The sequence below is a fragment of the Rhagoletis pomonella genome, unplaced genomic scaffold (genome assembly GCF_013731165.1).
Source record: "Rhagoletis pomonella isolate Grant_MI unplaced genomic scaffold, Rhpom_1.0 Rhpom_scaffold_00006, whole genome shotgun sequence".
NCBI lineage: Eukaryota > Metazoa > Arthropoda > Insecta > Diptera > Tephritidae > Rhagoletis > Rhagoletis pomonella.
In genome coordinates this window covers 289383-290100 of record NW_023458560.1, presented here as the reverse complement: position 1 = coordinate 290100, position 718 = coordinate 289383, and positions in this window count along the sequence as shown.

The following is a 718-nucleotide window of genomic DNA, read 5'->3' as shown; positions in this document are numbered from 1 at the left end:
AAAATCGCTTAGGCGGTTACAGCGCCAAATAAGAAGAAGAAGAGGATGTTTCACTACTGTTTCTGCTTTTATTTTTATATTCTTGTTTATGCACTTGTAAGATTTTTCTGCTGTAGTTTTTTCTTCTACGAGTGCCTTAAAAATGTCTTCCCATTTGCTCATTGAGGAAGGGAGGCTAAGAAAAAGAGTAAAAAAAAATAAAATTTTGTTTAAACCTTATCTAGACCGTCAGCACGGCTCATGTACCTCTTTTCCAGAAATTTATTATGTGCAGAGTAAATCTTTAAAAATAAGCTTACGCAGCTTGCAATACTAATAATCAAAAGCACCTTGATGGTATTTAATGCTTCGCTACGATCTATTATTTAAATGGAGTTTACTACATTAGCAATAGGCTTATCTATTTTTGATGTTTGTCCACCCATTTTATAAAAATAAATATAGAATATTAAATAATTTAAGGTATAATAAGGTAGTAATAAACGGCCATGTAATAATCGGCAAGAATCTTCGATCCTTGCCACTAAATAGGCAGACGTTAGGATGCCAAATATTTTGTTAGTATTTAATTTAAATATTAAATAATTTATATAACGGCAAGAATCTTTCAATTCTTGCCAATCAATAGGTAGCCGTTAGGTTGCCAAAATATTAATAATTATTATTTTTAAATTAAATTAACGACACCTTTTTCTCCTTTTCCCGTCTGGATTTCTTG